General features: G+C 45.0%; 1 protein-coding gene across 1 annotated transcript in view; it reads right to left on the bottom strand.

Moving 5' to 3' along the window:
• Positions 1 to 1,426: 1,426 nt before the first annotated feature.
• Positions 1,427 to 19,881, bottom strand: part of LOC130648860 (ankyrin repeat domain-containing protein 50-like) — a 37,884-nt gene continuing 19,429 nt past the window's right edge. The window contains exon 2 of the mRNA XM_057454969.1: positions 1,427 to 1,568. The gene's annotated coding sequence lies outside the window, so the exon portion shown is untranslated. The remainder of the gene's footprint in view (positions 1,569 to 19,881) is intronic.

Raw genomic sequence — 19,881 nt, forward strand, 5'->3', positions numbered from 1 at the left:
TCAGAGCCTGGCGCTTAAGAAAGCGACTTAATACTTCGTAGTCCATTGAGATTGAAAGGAATAGACTGATGGCCACTTGTCTGGGCTCGTGGAATCACGTGATTTACGTGTAGACTCCTTAGTAAGCTGTAAATGGCCATATTACACACTTTAAAGGCCTGTGCACGTAGTTAGCAGCGTTTTTAGAGCCTGTCGCTCAATAAAATGACTTAATACATCGTCGTCCATTGAGATTGAGAGGAATAGGCCGATGATCACTTGTCTGGGATCGTGGAATCACGTTATTTACGTGTAGACTCCATATTAGGCCGTAAAAGGCCATATTAACCCTTTAAAGGTCTGTCCACGTAGTTAGGAACGTTCTTAGAGCCTGGCGCAAGCTAGATTAGTACACCCGCATGAGTACAGTGTTGCTTTTCGACGGTCAAAACCCTATTAAAAAACGCTACTTTTAGACCCCCTAAAAAAGCTGTGACGTCACAGATTTCATCATACCTCAAATAAGTAAACAAGTCACGTGATATTCAACAAATTTGCTGACATCATCAAAAATGACGGCACTTGACAAAAACTGCTGACATCAACAAATCTGTTTAAGTAGGGGAAATTCCCTACTCAAATTGCGACCGCTGTTAGTTGAAGTCTGAATGTACTTATAATAAAAGAGAAATGAGTTGGTTCAAGAATGGAATTAGTAAATTATATAGCGCCGTCTCAGCGCCAGAAGCAGCAACTCGACTACAGAGCGTGCGTGAAACTGCGTCTTTATTATACCACAAGGCTAAGGAGAGGCTTGGTTACGGTCAAGCCTTGAAAGCCACCGTTGAAGACGCTGCTGTGGAAGAAGTGGATCACATCGAGATTGTTAAGCTGTGCAAAGAGTGGGGTGCAACGAACTTTAATTGGGGTATTAATAATGCAGCTAAAAATGGTCACATCGAGATTGTTAAGCTGTGCAAAGAGTGGGGTGCGACAGACTTTGATTGGGCCATGAAAATTGCAGCTGAAAATGGTCACATCGAGATTGTTAAGCTGTGCAAAGAGTGGGGTGCGAAGAACTTTAATTTGGCTCTAGAAAGAGCAGCTCTCAATGGTCACATCGAGATTGTTAAGCTGTGCAAAGAGGGGGGTGCGACGGACTTTGATTGGGCCATGAAACTTGCAGCTGGAAATGGTCACATCGAGATTGTTAAGCTGTGCAAAGAGGGGGGTGCGACGGACTTTGATTGGGCTCTAGAAATTGCAGCTGAAAATGGTCACATCGAGATTGTCAAGCTGTGCAAAGAGTGGGGTGCGACGGACTTTGATTGGGCTCTAGAAGGAGCAGCTCTCAATGGTCACTTCGAGATTGTTGTATTGCTGCGTGGTTTTGATGTCATTCATAATGAATTGCTGCGACATCATCACAAGCGCAATTTTTATGTAAAAATATGGAATGAGGTAATGCCAGTGGCGTGGCATCCGGATCGATATTGGAATTGGTGTTTTAGATGAGGAAGAAAAGCGCGAGATATCTAAATTATAAAAGTAATGTCCAGTATTTTGATCCTGGTTGAGGTTTAAAAAATCTATAATAAAGAGATGCCTTTCCTATCTGCAGAACAATTTGATGCCTTGAAATCAGAACACGAGAGCATTATGAAGTGGCGTGATGTTCCCACTGGAATCATATTCAAAATTGAGTATGTTCAAGAGATCAAGACCAAAAAAGGTGATGCAACTGTCATCACATTGATCGATTGCGATGGTGAACGATTTCGAGCATGGGCAACGAGTGTGCTGAGAGAAGCTTTGATAGGTCGAACAGGTCAGATGTTCATCAAATCACTGGGAAAGAAACAATCTACGAAGAATCCTGGTCAATTTTACTATGATTACGACCTTGTGGAAGCCTATGATGGACTAGACGAGCATCCAAAATGACTTTGGTATACCAGCAAGACAAAAAGTAGTGAGGATCTTTTGTGACTGGAGACAGTCACAAAAAATAAACCATGAGCACACTGAAAATTGTTGCGGATAGCGACAAAAAAAAAACAAAAACGCTGGTATAATATATGTCAAGCAACGACCGAAGGCACAAAAAGATAGCGCTAGATTGGTACGGAGAATTTATGATGGTAACGTTATTTGGAGGTGTGGGAGCTGCCCTATTCCTCACCTCTACCGCACTTGTGATGAAAAGTGAGAAAGAAGAAGAGTGCGAGAGGGCTATCAACGATCTAGTAGAGAGACTTGAAGAACTAGAAGAAACAAATGGACAAACTGCGACAAGTAGCTAAAGCCTTAGGTCTCAAAGGGTACTCTATGTTGAAGCGAGCAGACCTTGTTAAAGCCATACGCAAAGTCAAGTGTAAGGATGCGTCGACACAAACGGACGGACCGTACTGCGAGCCTTTTGTTAAAATTGCATGGCAGAAAAATCTAGCTCAATATTTGAGGGATCTCGCTCAGCGACATGCCGTACATGATGGCGACTTGCTCATAGATCAAGATACAGGAGAAGTGATCGTCTAGTATGTTGACCAACATATTAGACTTTGTAAGCGGGTGGAGCGCTGGCATACTGCGCAGATTGCAGTTTTTTAAAAATTTCATCTCTAGCTTCTTGCCTGCCTTGTGCTAGGATCTCCTTGTCATTATCGTTGATGGATTTCACAGCTTTTTTCGTTCGTTGTCGGATCTGCTCCTTGAGCACCATGTAGCGCTGTTTTTCCTGCATGATCCATGTAAACTCATCGTCTGAAATTATACCATCTTGGATCGCTCTGGAAATCTTATCGTATACAGTGTCTAGTTTTGATTCAGCTAGGAGTTTGATGCACTCATGTTTGTGCATCTTATACTGTATCCTTTTGGAAGCATTCTTAAGACCTACTTGGCCCATGCCCATTGCAAGAGCCGCGGCTTCAAGACCAATTGCTATGGGGGCTCCGATTCCGGTTGCAAGCGTGGCAATACCTGGTGCGGAGGTGATGACTGTAACAGCAATCATACCATTTGTAGAGTTTTTCTCTCTCTTTGATCTCCGACCGCAGGTACTGCTCGATTTCTTCGATCTTTTTTAGTCTGTAGACCTGACCTTCTTCAGGCTCATGCTCAGGCGCACTTGGCGGCAAAGTTGGGTAAAGCTTATCAGCCATTTATTCTAGGAGTAAATGCATCGTAATTCCGACGAACGAAACATTTTTTTCATGATGATGCTCGTCCGTCAGCATGAACTCCAGTCTGTCTGTTGAGCCTTTCAAAGGAAGGTAGATTGCACTGTCAAAATTCCAAGTTAACATGTCTCCCTATGCGTTTAATTCTTTCGTGGGAAGCAAAGCAAGAACTTTTGATTTCTTCCCATCCAGCAGGCAGTCATCCTCATCTAACTGAGGGCAAACGAGTCTCAATCTTTGTTACACGTCAGTTTTGTAGAAGCTGTCATAGTCGCCTTTGGTAAATTACTTTCTTGCAGGATCGTAGGGTAGCCCCATAAGCTCTTGCAGTTGTCGATGAATTACCACAGTATACCCGTCACTAACCCTAAGCCTGCATAGTCCGTTCTTTAATACAAACAATTTGATCTTGTCCCCTGCCTGACTGTTGACGATGGTTGCCAAATCCTCTATCTTATATAGACCGTTCATAATTTCTATTCTAGTCTCTGTCTGATCAGGCCCTGTCCTACGAATGACAAAGTCATTGTCAGAGTAAAGGTTCAGCCAGACAGGCCTGATACTTATCGATTTCAGGGCAATTCTCGTATCCTGACCTAGGTAATCGTTAAAAATCGTAGGCTTCTCTATATTGGTCACATACAGCTGTCGCATCTTTCTTTAAAGAAAGAATGAATATTTATAGCTATAACCCACTTGTAAAGTATGCCCCTAATCATGGGCGTTTTCTCGAGAGACTCAAGGGCTCGGACCTTACCAAGCAGGATATCGTTGTTGATGCCAAAGGCTCGTCATTTAAAGTAAAATTCCCAGATATCTTCGTGGACTATGTTTTTCACAGTAATCCTCCGGTCAATACCTGGCAAAACCACCCCTTCGGCCTCTGGTCGACACAATTGAATTTTGCGGTATTTTGCGCTACATCGGCATGCGGCATTTCAATGCAGCACTTTAATTCTCCATTACCCCTTGTTCGTGCCGTGTATCGATTTCACGCCTATTTCCAAATTCGAAATATACTAGAGGAGCTTGAGGTATCGTTGCCTGGCTCTTCCCGATTCAATATCTTGAATAACCCCTTCAACAAACAAAACCTCCAGCAACTAGCTCGCGAGTACCTGGTAGTGAGCAGGAGTGGAGGAACGAAACCATCTTCAGTAGTTGGCAAATTCATCGCAAAGATTATCCTGGTTCAGCCCTTAGCTATCTTGACGCGGACTCGTGGAGTCGCTGGATCATTGAAAAATCCCAAGGTCTCACTCGTATTGGTATTGAACGGTTATCCCAAAGCGTACGCTTCTATGCCTACCTAATTCTCGAAAGCCAGGCAAATGCAAGATCTGGAATCATTGGAAACCAAGGCAGCGCAATTGATGCTCAACGACTGCACCTAACGACATTTGAGGACGTCATAATTAGACCTAACGACACGGGTAAGGAAATTACCGAATTTCAAAATGTGCTGAAATATGCAAGGTCCAAGGTGGATTTTAGTGTTGCTCATGGCGTCTATATGATCCCAAGTGACATGAGTCTTCATATTGGAAATGTTGTGAATTTCACGAACAAAATTTTGATCAGTAAGGATTATTTTTCAATCGGTATAAATCCAAAGATTAATCGCCTAGCGGCTCCGCAGGAGCACGTGAAACAGGTTGATCGCCGCCCTCCACAGGTGAGCCGCCATGAGAAGACTGCGCTAGTGACAGCTTACACAATAGAGGCCAAAAAACACGATGACATCAAAGATGGTTTAATTACAATGGGGGTAGTATCGATCCTAATGTACATTTGGTTAAAGAAATATTAGTGCTCCGCGAGAGCACCAATATTTACGATAGTTTGCCACCATTGTAGGCCACAAAAAAAGCGACGGCAGCAGCGATGTAGAGGTGCTTGGCTACATATTCGACAACTTTTGCAGCCACTCTGAAAAAGAACGAGACAACCGTGCCAATAATCCCTGGTAGCGCCGCACCTGCCTTACCTGCCAGGTATTTCAAAAATTTTTCAAGCCTTTCCAGCTGTTTTTGCAAAAACCCTTCCCTGCGGCACTTCCTCCTGCGCCTGTTGCGGAACCTCCACCTGTAACTGCGAGTACGATGGTGGAAATCAGTAGACCAACAGCCGAGACGATGCTTGCTATAGTAACCCCTTGCTCCTTGAACAAGATTCTAAGCTTTTCAGCCAGAGATTTATCGCCTTCTGCGATTTTCATCAGCGTTTCCTTAATAGATTTCAGTTGGCTCTGAATGTCAGATGATAGTAAACCGTGTGTTTCTCGTACTGCTTCCTTTTGATATTGGAGTCGTTCTAGATCTTCCCTAGCCTTTGCAATGTCTTCGTTCCAGATAGTTTGCTGTTCCTCTGATAGTCCAGGCGTAGCTTTCTTCCTCTCGAGCCTTTTTACCTTGGCTTCTGCTTTGGCGATCTCGCTGTCGTAGAAGATCATCTTGTTTTTCAGGTGCTTCAGGTTACCCCTTAGCGTTTGAAGCTCGAGGTTGAGCCCTCTTCTTTCACGCTCTGTGAACGCTTCGCTGGCGCCAAAGGGAGTCTCTTCGATCAGGCTCTCCGTTTCATCAAGGACGTTCTCGAGCAGCGGCATCATTTCGATATCATCGGCCTTCCCTTCAACGTGAACAATCTCGTTAAGGAGTTTCTGAGCCATTGCCTTACTGCCTTTGTTTGGTGTAGTATAGTCGGTAAACCCCATGGCTCGCAAGCGATTTGTACCTAACCTCCTCCGTATCTCGGCAACGCTCCTTAATTCACCATGCATTTTCGTGATCTCTATGCCATCGAAAAGAAGCTGGTTTCCCCGTGCCTCAAACTCGTTGTAATATCTCGCGATTGGCTGCCCCAGCTCCTCACCAAGGTGTTCGTAAAGATCGTCGACCTTCGATTTTAGTAGCTCTTCCCTCTGTCTTGTTGTGATGTATCGTGCCGAGACGCTAGGCGATTGACCCTGATCTGGCGTTAGCGTGGAGCTGGCATCAGGCCTACTGAAATCCTCGTCTGGAATGTTTTCCTTTGACGTAAAGTCGTCTCCTTCGTATATTGGATTAATCGGCATTTATTTGAAATGAAAATCAGCTAATAATAAAGCATGATATTCGGAACCAAGCTCGACCCCTACGCGGAAATTAAAACGATGATGTCTATGAAAGGTAAGAAGCAGCGTGTAAAAGTAAGTCATGTGCCTAGTACGATTAATCAGAACGAGGACTTGTATGTTGATATCCCCAACATGGGGCAGAACGATGTAATTTTTCCAGGCAGTATCAAACTACTTTTCGATCTGGAACTTACGGGAACAAACACGAAGCGCACTATCGTCAGCAATATAGGTAAATCCTTGGTGCAAAATGTTCGTATCACTTTGAATAGCAACGAGGTGCAAAACATTAGCGACTACAGGGTGCTCGCTACCTACAAGGACCTATGGTTGCCCAAGTTTCATTGGGAAAACAACTTGATCATAGAGGGGATCAATCCGAACGACGGTACAATCCGCGCCCTACAGGTAAAAGCGACTGATCATGTAGGCATGGATGAGGAAAAAGCGATCGTCGCAGCTTATGGCAGCACGTTTTGTATTCCTCTAGGAAAAATGTTTGAATTGACACGAGGCTTGCCGTTCTACCAGACAGGGCTACACGATAGGCTGCAATTCGTTATACATTTTGCATCATGTGGTGACGTTCTCAAAGATGGTGGTACGGTGTCTTCAGGAAGCACGGCAGCTAACCCGCAGACAGTGCGTACAAGATCACTAATATCGCACTAGAGTTTGACAAGGCTAATAACGAGGGTCTCGCGAGCGCTATGATGTCACGGTATAGTTGTTTGGCGCTACCCTATGAAAGGGTTCTCCGTAGCAAGGTTGTCACGATAAAAAAGGCTGATACCAGCTACAATTTGCAAATTGATACTCCAGCAAAAAGTTTAAAAGGCGTCTTATTAATGTTCGTAGATCCGGGGAAAGTGAAGGCGCACTCGGGTGCTAACGAAGTGTTTTATAACCCAAAGATCGAAAAAATCTCCATCACTGTCGAGGGTGAGCCTAATGAGCTCTACACGCACGCCATGCTCCCGAAAGATCACCTTGAGCAGATTGTAAACTTATTCGGTAGCCACGATTCAGAGGTGACAATTGGGCAGTTCTTCACAGAAAAATACGCCCTATTTTTTGATTTCCGTGCATCACCTGATCACAGTCTACACGGTTCCGGAAGGCCATTACAGAGATTGTCAGACGATATCACATTGCATATGACAAAGAAGGCAGACGGAACAACGGGGGATATTAAATGCTACGTTTTCCTACTTCAAGATGCTCAGCTGAACATCTTAGATGGGCGTTTCCACAGTGTCGAATATTAAAATAAAGATGGCAAGCATATTAGTACTCGAGGGCTGGGCGTTGATTAACGCTCAGCATTCTCGGGGAGTAACTATTTGTTCAGTAAGCTGTCAGGCCATGGTGAGGCCGAGCGTAAAAAGCATGATAAAGCAATTGAAAAACTTCAAGCAGCTCAGCAGCAGTGGGTAAGAGATCGGCAGGCAAAGATCGATTGGTATAATCATCAACGAGAGCTGAAAAGGCAAGCTGGAGAGAGCTTGAAGGAGCTCGATGAGGGCATGCATGAGTATTATATTGCAACGATAGAGAAGGCTCCTAAGTTATCCGACTTCTAAACGCCCAGAAAACAGCAACAAGACGGTGAGCTAACGTTCATCGTTGGATCCTTAGCCCTCCTTGCTTTTGCAGTGTACAAATGGGCGCAATCGACATGTAATAAACATGTCGAAACATATCATTACTCCAGAAGAAGCGAAAAAATTAAGCATTATTTACTATACCCCTGAAAATTTATGGACTGGTCGGAAGGCTGTTAAATTGCTCGCTGAGCACAGTGGACTACCTAAAAAGAAAGTCGTACACTGGCTATTTCGTCCGTTGCTCTGGCTCAGACATATCAAGGGGCCCAAGCGCATCAACTTCCCGCATTTTACAATCACAAGGCCTAATGAAATGCACCAATTTGATTTGCTCTACATGCCTCATGATCGCCTGTATGGCTCGAAATACAAATATATCCTCACAGGGATCGATGTAGCCTCGAGATACAAGGTAGCTAGACCATTGAGAACGAAGAAAGCCAGCGAAGTCGCTGACATGATCAAGGACATTTACAAAGCAGGACCTTTACGCAATCCGAAGATCTTCCAGTGCGACAACGGTAGTGAGTTCAAGTCAGATGTGACAAAACTGCTAGAGGGCAAAAGGGTCGAGATTAAACGCGCAACCACCAAATATCATCATACTTTCACAGCCTTTGTCGAGTCCTATAACAAGGTGCTCGCTGAGAGACTTTTCAAACCTCAGGACGCGCAAGAGTTGGTCTCTGAAGAGACTAGTACCACATGGGTGAAAAACCTTTACACTATCGTAAAAAGCATGAACAATACCAAGACTGCCATGATTGGTATGAAACCCAACAAGGCAATCAAGCTAGATGAAGTCCCACTTACGAAAGACCCGCGGCCTGAAGAAAAGCCATTGTCTGAAACAGGCCTCTACCTTTACCTGCTGCAACCAGGCGAGGAGCATGGTGATGCGAAAAGACGTGCAACGGACGCTTGGCGGAGCAAAAAGACGTATAGGTTGGATCGCATCGAGCAGCAACCAAACAACCGTGTGCTATATTACTTGCAAGACGGGCCAGAGCGGAGCTTTATTTCAGAAGAGTTGATGCTGATACCAGAGGATGTTCAAGTACCTCCGGAGCATGTTAAGGAGTGGTAAGCTGACGATATTTTTTGTAATCTATCAGGGTTACAAAAATAAAATCCTAGATCTCGGCAAGCTCCATCAATCTGTGATGTGTATAATTACGACCTAATCGAAAGTGCCTTGGACGTTCGGGATTTACTTCAATGCATCCACGCTCTCGGAGCCAGTTGTAATGTACAATGGCATTTGGGGTTTCTGCAAGAACGACGAGTTGACCGTTGGGATGATCTGTTAACTTGTTGCGAATCTTTTGCGCTACATAGCCCTGTTGCCCACATATAGCGACATACGGATATTCATCATCGTTATTCTTTTGGATTATAACCATTCCGTTATCCTTTCTAGGGTCCTCAAGGCGAGGAACGGCTCGGTTATGTAGTTCTTCAATTTCTTGCTCTTGTACGGCTATCGTTCGATCTCTGTCGTCAACATCTTCCTCTAGGGTAAAAATTTGACGATCTTTGTCCTCCAATTCGTCGTTGAGCAGAGCCAGCGCCGCTTGATTTTCTTCTACAATTCCAGCAAGCTTGCGGACCTCTCGAGGTAAAACCTCTTCAACAACCCAATCCAAAAATGGTGCTGCTTCAGGTCTACCACACCTCAAGAGGAAGCAATAAAGGCCTGGTTTCGTCAGTAAAACTGTATCTTGCTGGGGGTGGACAGATCTGTCCACCCTCTGGAACTCAACAACAGCGTCACCTTTCCGTATTTTGTACTTGTTGGGAACAATTCTCTGAATAGCTTTTACTCCCGCTTCCCGCTTATAGCCCGCGGCTCTCCAAACATCGGAGGCTACGATGCATTGACCTTTATCCTGAACAAAGAATGATCGGACTTGATTTCCTTCAAAGTAATCAACCGCTACTAAAGACATTTTGCTTGTGAGTTTTTGGAATTCCCGGGATCATGTTGCATGGACGGTGCTCTTGATTTTTGAAACAACATGTGCTAGTTAATGTGAAACTGTCGCTCACATTAATACTTACCTCGTCCCCAGGGCATCATCTAATGGGACGAAGCCGTCGTGCTATATGCATCTATAAGTGCTCGCAGTCTACCTCGAATATCGGGGTCTCTTGTATTGCTTTCCATTCACTTGAGTCCCTCGAGAGAGATGAAGATATCGTGGGGATTGCCGTTGTTATTCCTGAGCTGCTTGCGGTTTTGTTTAAAACGGGCTGGAAGGGATCTGAAAAGACAATTTATCTCAATATTTTCATCTTGTAGTTTTGAAATAATTCCAACCAGACTGCTTGGGACAGAACTCAAAAAAATTTCCAAGTCCTGGGGTTCTCAAATCTGATCCAAAGGCAAGCGTGCTTGGATTTTTTCAGCTGAGCCTTGATGTTTTCCCAGTCATAGATCATATTGGTCTCTTCGTCTACCATTCTCATGTCGCTCCTTTCCGAGGGGTACCACATGAATAGCTGCTTTTTTTGCCTTCGAAGGTTCTTCGGGATGGCCGTGTAGCTTTGAGTGAGTAACCAGAGACTGTGTTTGCGATGTCTACCGCTGATGGCAAGCTCAAGCAGGGATTGACGTTTTTTGTCGAGACTCTCGTCGGCTATCATATCGTCAATGATGAAGAGCGTCTCTTTGCACGCCAGCAATGACGACAGTTTTTGGATCCAATCTAAGAGTTGATCCTTGGGCTCCACCAGAAACACGTAGTCATTTTTCCACAGCGAGGACCTCTCGAGATAGGTCTTGTTCCAGCGGAGAGTAGGGCAGAGAATGACAATGTTGTCAAAATGATGCCTGTACTCGTTCTCAAGTAAATCCAGGACACGCTGCGTCTTGCCGCAACTTGTAGGCCCGGTGAAGATTGTCGTATACGGGTCTTTGATAATGTTCATATTTATTTTGTGTCTGCCTTGGGCAGACACGAACCTTGTAGCGCGCTTACTTAGGTTTTGGCACGATGCTCGTAGGTATCCAGCCTTTACTCACAAATATCTCACGGGTTCCTCTCCCAGCGCTAAAATAAGTGGTCATTTTGAGAACGTCGCTGGTATCCATCTTGGTGCTAGGGCTCGAGATGCTCAGAAACGAAAGTAAAGCTCAGGTCGACGACTGTTTCGTATACCATGTCTATAATCTCTTTTTCCCGAGGGGTAACACTCACTTATTAGGGTTTATCGCATGTGAAAAATGTGAATTTTCGAAGTGTCCTTTCGGTCCTGCTGATCGCCTGGCGACCCGCTAGGCGCTGTCGGCGGAAGGCCCTGCGGAGCCTGCTTACGTGTATACGTGTGGAGCGTGCTTACGTGTATGTAGTAGATTCCACCAACTGCTATGCAAGCAAGTGCGATGCCTCCGGCGATCGTAAGACCTGACTGTATAGAAGTGCCTCCAGAAGAGGTTTTGACTGTAGATTCTACAGCACCTTCTTGGAACTCTGTTCGGCGTTGCTGTTGCTCCAGATCTTCCTTCCTCTTCTTCATCAGTGCCGCCAACTTGTGACCTTGCGCTACTCTCCCCGGATGCTTTACTGGCTTTGTTATGACTCTTTCTTCTTGTGATTGAACTTCACTCATTTGTTATAAGTCGTAAGACTTGTAACAAATCTGTGTATCGTGCTCTTGTTCTCCCCAATTCCCCCTTGGTTATCAAAAGGATTGCTCATGTGACACTTCGAAAGACTGATTGTTTTCTTGCTGTTCGTGCTCTCGCTTTTCATCTGTCTTGGACTTCACAGAGAGCTGAGTGTGATTAATGGCATGAGCAGCAACCAAGAGTGGCGCTATAGATTTTCCAAAGGCAGAGTATACAAGGATCCCCAAATCTGCCATGGAGTCCTTGATAATCGGATCTTCCTCGATGTCTTTTTTCAGACCCTCCGCACTATTGAGTTGAACAACATTACCTATGGCCTTCGTGTACATGCTAATTGCATGTGAAGATAGTGCCTTGGCTGTCTTTTCTCCTTTCTCTTGAATTTCACGTTGAACGAATTCCGCATACGTTTTTTCGATCACCTCCTCAGGAGCTTTGTCGACAAAGCTTTCAGTACATTTCTTCGGCAAAAGATGCTGTTTACCTTTACTTATAGCTTCTTTCAAAGCTTGACATTTGTCAATTTGTTTAACAACTTCTGCTGCTGGTGTGTCGACATCGTTAAATATTTCTGAGATTGCAGACATCTTTACTAGAAACCTTCTATAGTGCAAAAAACAGAGCACGATCAAGACGTACGGAAGAATTATTGCTATAGTGAGGGCTATGTCGTTCAGCAAGTTTTATTTTTCAAAACAAAACACTGGCAAGGGAACCCTCTAGGTTTTTGTTGTTTTTGTTGTTGTTGTTGTTGTTGTTTGAACCCAGAGGGTTTTTGAATCTGTGAGTATACCACTCAGAGCCTTTGATTCACCATATCCGAGGTGTTTTTCAGTGCTGTCCTGCTTTGCAGGCCTAGCGTACTTGCTCTTTATACTCTATACAGAATGTCGTGCTTGTACTACGCATTAACGAGACCCACCTTTTTATGTGAGCACTTTCAGAGGCCGTTCCTAGCACTGACATTTAACCGGCATTTTGGCACAATTTTTCCCGTCGTGGCACAGTGTGGGAGAAACCGGGGCGAGACGGCCGCTTCCAGTTAGGACGTGCTCTCGCCCGCGCACTCCTACCCTTCAGCCAGGATCTAAGCCTGCTCCCACAATTTTACTATATTTCGAGCTTCGTATAAAACTATTCAGTATCACCTTGAGTACTACCTGTGTAGAAATTCACGCATCACCGGTTAGCTCGTTTGCACATCATACAGAAAACCTCTTGCTTATTCAAAAATGTTTATCATTTTTGAATATAGGGGGCAAATGAGTTTTATCTTGTTTCTACCGCCTCATACTGAAGAGGAGTGACTCAAAGTTGCCCGAAAATTTAAAAACACAAATATTTTTTCAACGCGACTTTTACCCAGATATATATCGATGGCCCTTGCTTTGATTATCCTCGGTCCACAAGGGTTGCAGGTTGGTATAGTGGAGCCTTGCTAATTGCACCTCCTCGCTGGGGTATTCTCCGTTCTCTCTGTATTTTAGTGGCACCTTGTGATCAAACTGCCACTGCCCTCGGTTTCCCCAGCACATCCCGTCTTTGAATTGATCCTGGATATGACCGATAAATGTGCAATTACCGCACCCCAGGTACTCTGTAGAGGCTATCTCCCTATCATACATTAGAGCCTTGTGAATTCTAGTTAGAATGAGGTTATGCTGATAAGCAGGGTGATCGCATATGGAGCATCCGTGTCTATGTTTTTTATGCGGGCATTTGCTACGTTCCCGTGACGCCTTGACAATATTGCGGCATTTGATGCACTGTTTTGTTCGCTGGCCCTTGTTTTGGATTTTGAAGTTGTCGAGGGATTGGGGTTGTTTGCATTTTGTACACCTTTTACCTTCCATTTGTTGTTGCTTTTGTAAGACATCGCTTCACAAAACTCTGGACATGGAAACCTCACTATTTACAGCGTCAGCGGTACTGTGTGGATGCCGTCATCAAGTACCTTTCGCTTATCATAAAACGCCGAGAGACCCAGCTTGTTTTGTTCGTACGTAACCATCCCCTGGTTGTGCACCCGGAAACCTACGTTTTTGGCCATGTCAATAAAGCCCTTCAACGCGTTCTTATACCTCTCCCATGTCATAGCATTCCGCTTCTTTGACATACCCTTACAGGAGAATTTTGTGCCCTCTTTCCCTTCGACGAAGTAACACTTGATTGAGTCAGCGATCATTCTAAGCCCGATAAATTCCGGTTTGAATTGCCCTCCTGTTCGACTTGAGTACTTATCAGTGACGAGCCAGTTTTTCACGTCTTTGTCGTACTCGTCAAGCAGTTCAGGGCGAACGACATCTCGTAACTCTTCTCCAGAGATGGCAAAATACGCGCTATCCGTATCCATGTAAATATATTCAAAATCTCGACGATCCACGTACTTGTCAACGAAGTCGTAGGAAAATTCCAGCATGCGCAATTTGGCCAGCTGGTACACCGCAATGCCGCACTGGTACGCTCTGTCGATATGCACCTTTTTCTTTCCTTCTCGGATCTCGTAAGCATCACCTATCTCTTCAAGGTATGGCGATCTCATCGCTGCATCCACCTTCTTTTCATCTCTCGTAAAGGTGGTGTTCGCGTGCCTCGCTTGGTCCTCGATCATTTTTCCATAGAACGAGTTCCCTTTCAGCTTGGCCGTATCTCCAGCCAGACGCTTGTCAGGATCCTTATCGGCTTGTCGTCGTGCATCCGCAATTTCTTCCGGAAACCACGCAAACGGTTTACCTCGCTTATATTTGATAAATTGGTGAAACGCTGTCACCTTCAGGCCATGGTCAAGGTACCACTCGAGCAAGGTTGCGAACAGCAAGATCTTTTCAGCTTTCATCAACCCTAGGAGCTTACGTGTACCTGGAACACGTTTGCGCCCTGTTGATTTTAGGTACTCGTGCATGTGCTCAGGGATTTGATCGTCGGGTATCTCCTTGACCTCAAATAGCGGAGCTATCTCGCTAAATTTGTCATATAGTTCCAGAGGGACTTCGATGTCGACATGCGCAAAACCAAAGAGGGATCCATTTTGCATACCTTCTATCAACAGTCTGATGTTGTGCTCAGCCGTGGGTGGGTTGATCTTGATCAGCTTCTCTTTACCGCATGGAAAGCAGTTCCTCAATGTACTCGGGTACAGTAGGTTCGCGTCAAGCCCCAAAACAGTTTTGCACTTCTGTGGCTCCTGGTAGATGTGGGATCTGATACCCGTCACGTCTCTCTCGTGGTCCCTACAGAACACGATGGCAGGCCCTCCCACCATCCCCGTTTGAAGCAGTTCATACGCCTCATTCTTTGTGCACTCAGTGCAAGCCTTTTGCACCTTTTTGCACGCCTTGCAACTCTTGTTGAAGCAGTCTTCATTACACTTATGCTTACAAGGCTCCCCTGGAGCGTAGAGCTCTAGCTTTGGGCTCAGTCGTAGAGACTTGTTCAAGACGTAGCGCATCGCTACGCCTGGAATGCTTACCGCGTCTTTCAAAATGTCTATCTCGTCGTCGTAGTACTGCAGCCTTGTCTTGTCCACGGCTTCGATGAAAGGTTCCACGTCGGCTAAATTGTACTCACGCAACAAGTCCACCATGGTGACGCAGCCTCGCTTGTAAAACTCTGCGCGGAATGTTTCGTACTCATCAAGAGAGAGGGTGTTTTTACCAATAAGACTGTTATAGAAGTGTTCGTACTCCACAGGTCCGACGTGGTTAAGCTTGTCATAGCTCGTCAGCCACTCGTATGGGAACACCAGCTTTTCGAGCTTGCAATCCAGAGACTTGCACCATAGGTCATAGTTCATAACAGGAGAGAGAAAATTTTTTATATCGAGAAATTTAAACCTCGAGGTCGTGAAGAACATGTAGTCGTTGTCTTTCTTCGCCACGTTGATCTTTTCGCTATCGTGTTTGGCAATTTGATCGACAAAGTACCGCTTGATCATGTTCAGGTCATACTTGCCACTGTTGAAGCCGATCACGGCCACTTGGTTTACCCACTCGTTCCATGCCTTCTGAGTCTTATCTGGAAGCATGTTAAAATCATCGGGTCTCGGATACATTCTCTCCACCTCTTCCACAATGAGGGCGTTTCTCTTTTCGAGCTGCTCCACAAATCGTTTAACCAAGATCTTAGGATCATCGTGCTCCAAGAACGTTGGATCTCCGTTCAGACTATCGTGAATGGCAACGCTGACCGGCACATGCTCCGAGATGTATGTTAGATCAGATGTTTGCCGCTGGTGTAAAGGTGCTAGGAGGGCCTCGAAATCAAACACGATATAGTGAGGATAGGGTCTAAATTCTTTCTTGAAGTACCTCTTGGCTTTGGGTGGGCTCTCACACTCCCACACTACGACGACGTTTTAGCCAAGTTTTCGGATGCCTTCCTCCTCAGACTTGGTGGCCGTATATCGATTTTTGTTTGTTCCTTGGCAGGGGCATCCGTGCCACTTGCAACCGTCCTTCTCGTATACTGAACTGATCTGAGGTTCATAGCCGTCTACCTTGTAGACTTGGTTTTCCTTTTTGCCATAGCGAATCACGCGTTCTCCCCCATGCCAACAGAGTGCGTGATGAATGTGCCTTCTAGTTTCCCTCGACATGTGTTCCAGCCATTTACAAGCGTCATAGCTGAAGCCCTCACCGTAAAAGACCTTCTCTGACTTGCTAGGTATGCGTTTAACCTTCTTGCCTTTACAGATGATAGTCGGCTTTTTTCCTTCACATATCTTCTTATGTCTCGTAAGATCTCCGCTGCTTGTAAACATTTGCTTGCAGGCTTCACATTCCCATTTCTGTTGTGCCAGTACGTCTAAATCCTTGATGTAGAAACAGTGTCCATCCAGCATACCAAGTTTGATTGTGTCTAAATCTTTTTTGTATTAATTCTGACCGCACACGAGTCTCCATGGCGCTTTCTCAGAGTTGGTCTTGGGTTCAAGGACACTGATGTTGATCTTGAAACGCTTCGCTATGCCCTCGAAGTCAACAAGCTTGGTAGCACGTACTTCTTTCTGCTTTAGTTTGGGATTCTCGTAGTACTCGCGTGCTAGTGTGAGAGCTGGTCTCGTGACACGTTTCTCGCGCTGCTCTCTCTCTCCACGGTAGTGTACGACAAGACATCTCCCGACACACAAATTGTCGGTTCTCTCATTCTCCTTGTCAAAGCTGTAGATGCACCTCTTCTTTCGCAACCAGTCTGGCAAAGGTCCACAGCCTAACAGGGGCTCCCTCGTCGCTATGATCTTGATCTGCACATGGTTGAAGACTATTTTCCCTTCGTATGATCCTGGGGTCTCGATTGTTCTTTCTGGTAGCAAGTACGCCTTCCCCCAAAACTCATAATCTCCAAGATCTAATCGCTGCATTTCGCATTTTTCAACAAAGGCCTCGATGTCAGCTAGGCTCGTAAGCGATCCTTCGCTTCCCTTGGTCTTGTGATACCGAGCCGTGCCACCTCCTGCTTCGTAGATGGTGCAAGCAAAACTGTAGACTACCTTGACTCTCATATCTATGTAGGGCGTAATTTTTCGCATGATGGCCTCCGCCAGTGGCTGATTAAGGTACTTGCTTAACCGCCATGTCTTGACACGATTTCCGTCTTCCAACATCTGTGTGTCATTTTCGTCAAAAATGTGCTGAATGTCTTCGACGCCTTCGGATCGGTTTTTCTCTTGTGGGAACATGTGCTTGATGTCTTCGACTCCGCTGTATTCGTCTTGTATGTCCTCTCGCGCTTCTCTCTCGATTTCGTCGTGCAGCGTCGTCCTTCCAGCAATTTGTTCCCTTGCTCTGTTATAATAATACCTGACAGTATCTCGCACGCTCTGTAGTCAACCCGCAAGAGCATCGCGAGTTGCTGCTACTGGCGCTGAGACGGCGCTATATAATTTACTAATTGCATTCTTGAACCAACTCATTTCTCTTTTATTATAAGTACATTCAGACTTCAACTAACAGCGGTCGCAATTTGAGTAGGGAATTTCCCCTAATTAAACAGATTTTGTCAAGTGCCGTCATTTTTGATGATGTCAGCAAATTTGTTGAATATCACGTGACTTGTTTACTCATTTGAGGTATGATGAAATCTGTGACGTCACAGCTTTTTAAGGGGGTCTAAAAGCAGCGTTTTTTAATAGGGTTTTGACCGTCGAAAACCAACACTGTGCTCATGCGGGTGTACTAATCTAGCTGCGCACAGGAAAACGACTTAATGCTTGGTAGTCCATTGAGATTGCAGGTAATAGGCCGATAACCACTTGTTTTGGCTTGTGCAGCCACGTGATTTACGCGTAGAGACCATATTTGGGCGTAAAAGACTATATTACCAGATTTAAAGGCCTGTGCATGTAGTTAGCAGCGTTCTTAGAGTCTGGCGCACAGGAAATCGACTTAATGGTTGGTAGTCGATTGAGATTGAATGGGATAGACCGATCAACACTTGTTTGGGCTCGTGGAATCACGTGATTTTCGCCTAGACCCAAATTAGGCCATAAAAGGGCACAATACGGGCTTTGAAGGCCTGTGCACATAGTTAGCAGCGTTCTTTGAGGCTGACGCACAAGCAAACGACTTAATGCTTGGCAATCCATTAAGATTGAAAGTATTAGGCCGATGACCACTTGTCTTTCCTCATGCAGCCACATGACTTAAGTGTAGATTCGTTATTAGGCCGTAAAAGGCCATATTACAAGCTTTAAAGGTCTGTCCACGTAGTTAGGAACGTTCTCAGAGCCTGGCGCACAGGAAAAAGACTTATTACAACGTAGTTTATTGAGATTAAAAGGAATAGACCGATGGCAACTTGTCTGGGCTTGTGGAATCACGTGATTTACGTGTAAACTCCTTATTAAGCCATAAATAGCCATATTACACTCTTTAAAGGCCTGTGCACGTAGTTAGCAGCGTTTTTAGAGCCTGTCGCTCAAGAAAACGTCTTAATACATCGTAGTCCATTGATTTTAAAAGAAATAGACTAATGTCAACTTGTCTGGGCTCGTGGAATCACGTGATTTACGTGTAAACTCATATTAGGTTGTAAAAGGCGATACTACACACTTTAAAGGCCTGTACACGTAGTTTGCAGCGTTCTTAGAATCTGGCACTAAGGAACACGACTGAACACATCGTAGTCCATTGAAATTGAAAGGACTAGGCCGACAGCCTCCAGTCTGTGATCGTGCAATCCCTGACTTAGGGGTAGTCTCCTTATTAGGCCATCAGAGGCCGTATTACACGCTTAAAAGCTCTGTCCACGTAGTTAGAAACGTTCTCATGCGAGGCGCTCCAAAAAGCGACTTAATACATCGTAGTCCATTGAGATTGAAAGGAATAGACCGATGGCCACATGTCTGAGATCGTGGAATCACGTGATTTACGCATAGACCCAAATTAGGCCGTAAAAGACCATAATACAGGCTTTAAAGGACTGTGCGCAAGGTCAGCAGCGTTCTTAGAGCCTGGCGCACAGGAAAAGGACTTAATGTTTAGTAGTTCATTGAGATTGAAAGTAATAGGCCGATAACCATTTGTTTTGGCCCGTCCAGCCACATGATTTACGCGTAGACTCCATATTAGGCAGTAAAAGACTATATTACCAGGTTTAATGGCCTGTGCAAGTAGCTAGCAGCGTTCTTAGAGCCTTGCGCACAGGAAAATGACTTAATGGTTTGTAGTCGATTGAGATTAAATGGGATAGACCAATAACCACTTGTTTTGGCTCGTGGAATCACGTGATTTACGCCTAGACCCAAATTAGGCCGTAAAAGACCATAATACAGGCTTTAAAGGACTGTGCGCAAGGTCAGCAGCGTTCTTAGAGCCTGGCGCACAGGAAAAGGACTTAATGTTTAGTAGTTCATTCAGATTGAAAGAAATAGGCCGATAACCATTTGTTTTGGCCCGTGCAGCCACGTGATTTACATGTAGACTCCAAATTAGGCCGTAAAAGTCCATATTACAGACTTTAAAGGCCTGTGCACGTAGTTAGCAGCGTTCTCAGAGCCTGCCGCACAGGAAAACGACTTAATATATCATAGTCCATTGAGATTGAAAGGAATAGACCGAGGGCAACTTATCTGGGCTCGTGGAATCACGTGATTTACGTGTAGTCTCCTTATTAGGCCGTAAAAAGCGATAATACACACTTTAAAGGCCTGTCCACGTAGTTAGGTACGTTCTCAGAGCCCGGCACTTAAGAAAGCGACTTAATACTTCGCAGTCCACTGACATTGAAAGGAATAGACGGATGGCCACGTGTTTGGGCTCGTGGAATCACTTTATTTACGTTTAGACTCCTTAGTAAGCTGTAAATGGCCATATTACACTTTTTAAAGGCCTGTGCACGTAGTTAGCATCGTTCTCAGAGCCTGGCGCA

The sequence above is a fragment of the Hydractinia symbiolongicarpus genome, chromosome 7 (assembly GCF_029227915.1).
Source record: "Hydractinia symbiolongicarpus strain clone_291-10 chromosome 7, HSymV2.1, whole genome shotgun sequence".
NCBI classification, from domain to species: Eukaryota; Metazoa; Cnidaria; class Hydrozoa; order Anthoathecata; family Hydractiniidae; genus Hydractinia; species Hydractinia symbiolongicarpus.